This window comes from Petaurus breviceps, unplaced genomic scaffold (assembly GCF_028583685.1).
Source record: "Petaurus breviceps papuanus isolate PSGF00001 unplaced genomic scaffold, PetGlider_PUasm1.0 66, whole genome shotgun sequence".
Taxonomy (NCBI): domain Eukaryota; kingdom Metazoa; phylum Chordata; class Mammalia; order Diprotodontia; family Petauridae; genus Petaurus; species Petaurus breviceps.
This window is the reverse complement of record NW_027186442.1, coordinates 3,897,015-3,899,638: the sequence shown is the minus strand read 5'-3', so window position 1 is coordinate 3,899,638 and position 2,624 is coordinate 3,897,015. Positions and strand designations below refer to the sequence as shown.

The 2,624-nt window shown below is 43.1% G+C and overlaps 1 long non-coding RNA gene across 2 annotated transcripts in view; it reads right to left on the bottom strand.

Moving 5' to 3' along the window:
• Positions 1 to 6: 6 nt before the first annotated feature.
• Positions 7 to 2,624, bottom strand: part of LOC138173876 (uncharacterized) — a 57,965-nt gene continuing 55,347 nt past the window's right edge. For both annotated transcript variants that reach the window (XR_011171557.1, XR_011171556.1), the window contains one exon: positions 7 to 504. This is a non-coding gene — a long non-coding RNA (uncharacterized lncRNA). The remainder of the gene's footprint in view (positions 505 to 2,624) is intronic.

Genomic DNA, 2,624 nt, shown 5'->3' with positions numbered 1-2,624 from the left:
GGACCGTTAGCTCGGCTTTTTTTTTTTTTTTCTTGCTCTGCTATGTCAGCACGTCCATGGGGCATGGGAGATCTTTAAATCCCATAACCCTTACATTCGGCCCCAAGATCTTTCATGTCCCTTACTTGGCAAAAATACAGTAGGAATAACTGGTGTCAACAAAATTTCACAACAATATAACAAGAATAGCACACAATAAACACAAAAAACCATATTTTAGGGTGGGGCTTGAGCACAAGCTCCCCATCATTCCCCCCACCCCAAACAAATGGGGCCCCAAAATCTTGTGGTAAGGGGTGAAGATCTCTTCTTCTATGGCTACTTGCTGCTGAAATCGGATGTAGAGCTGTCCCTGTCCTTAGGGGTCCCATTTGAGAGGTCAGTTCTTAATATGCTTGATGCCAGGTCCAAGGGTGACACATCACAGTTGCAGACAGGGGGTGACATCCAGCTTAAGCTATCAGGCATCTACAGATGGAGGGTACCAAGCCTGTGGAAACAAATCTAACAAACAAGGTGAACAAACAAAAAATCAAGAACAATAACCAGACTATTGTAGCCTCACTCACGGTAGAATAAATGATTTAAGGTGATGGTATCTGGAACAGCAGCATACAAAGAAGGAGTCACCTTATTCAACTGTCTATAATCCACAGTCATTCTCCATGTCCCATCTGATTTTCTTACTGGCCAGACAGGATTATTCCATCTTGTGGTTGTAGGGACTAACACTCCTGCTTCAACATATTCCTTTATAGTAGTGGCAATTTCATCTTGCCCACCTGGCACACGATACTGTTTTAAAGTAATTACTTCAGAAGGTTCAGGTAAAGTGATTGGGTCCATTTTTAGTTTTCCTACTAAAACTGTATTAATTCCTATCTTCCTCACAGCAAATTGGTATCTTCCTTCAGGTAAATTCAGAGTCATGCCTCTCAATACATCTATTCCAATGATGTATTCAGGAATGGGTACAACAACCACAGTATATTCCTTCTTAGGTAACTGCCCAATTTTCATTGTTATTTTAACCTGTCTGGCTGATATTTCAGCGTCTCCTAGACCTGTGATGGTAATAGGAGTTCCATGTTTAAACTTATCAGGGTTTCCATAGATAAGTGTGGCCTCAGCCCCAGTATCAATCAGTGCCCTAGTCACAGTAGTTGATCCATTCTTCCAATATATTGTTAAACCAATATGGGGTCTGCAATCTCTTCTGCATATTTCTTTTATCTGGGCTGGGGCTTGGCCTATCTCCTATTCCCCCTGAAGGTGGGGCAAACTTGGATACAAAGATTCAGATTCAGAAATACCTGCGGGGGTGGTTCCTGCTTCCCTGTTCATTCTAATGCTAAGTACCTTTTCTTGGTACAGCTTATGCAGCTCTTCAGTTGGAATACCATCTATTCTTCTAAAGTCCACCCCAGCTCTTAATAGAGCAGTGAACAGTTCCCTTCTTGTGGGTCTATTTTGTCTCTGAATCCTCTGGCTGTTTACTCTTCTCTCTCGAGGCAATTTGTCTTTTTCCCATTCCCCTAAATCGCTTAATTGTGAAATCTTATCCAGCACCTCTGAAAGAGGGTGCCCTATTTCTCCAATTAATAGAGTCAGAATTAGGTGCTTATATGCAGGAGGAGCCGTCTTCACTATGATATTTCTATGAGGAACTCCTAGGGGGGTATCATAATATGCATTTGCATCTCCAATCAGGATAGCAGTTTTCATTACCTCCTCCTTTAACTTTCTCATACAGTCTCTAAGTGAGTACCAGGGTCTGTCTCCCCTAGGCCACATAGATTCAGTTGGATATTGCTTTTTGCAACCTTCTGCAGCTAAAGCTAGAAGATTCGTTTTGTTATTTCCTCCTTGCATATGGTGATCCCTAAAAGCCTGGTGTACAAAAGGATTCTGACTGATACTTATGAATTTTAAACAGTCCTCATTGTCCAGTGTTATTCCTCCTGCGCCTTCATCAGTGATTCTTACTATCCAAGACACTAAAGACTCCCCCATTCTTTGGGTAAATCTACTCAATATATCAGTGATCTCCTGTTGAGTGAAATCCTCAATTATCTCCCTGGACTCTGTTTTGCCTCGGTGGTTCTCCTGCCTTCTTCTTCGTATGGGGAGAGCTTCTACATTAGGAAACTCCTCATCTAACCTTGTTCCATTCTCCTCACACACATTCTCCTGGAAGCTGTCAGGGCAACTCTGCCCAGCCTGTACAAAGCATGCACATTTGTTCTGCTAGTTTTTTGCTTCCTTTTAGCTACATGAACAGTAGCTTGCTCCTGGACCACATGAGTCCCTCCAGTTTGCTCTTCTGAGTACTGTGACACAGAAGAATCCTCAGGCAAACCAGCTGACTCCCTAGCCATCCTAGCTCTTTCCTTCAGCAGCTTATCCCTACTTTTACACATAAGGCGATAACTTGTTAGCAGCACCCAGCCTCTCCTGCACACTCCTGCCAGTTCTTTGCCTGGTTCTATGGGTATTGCTTTCAAACATCTTTCCAAATCTCCAGGTTCTCCCTCTTTTAGCCTTGGTTCCCAGTTTTCACAGGGCCCTGTGCTTTTAGCCCATTCTCTGGCTAGAGAGGAATAAGGCAAATCCTCCCATCCTGG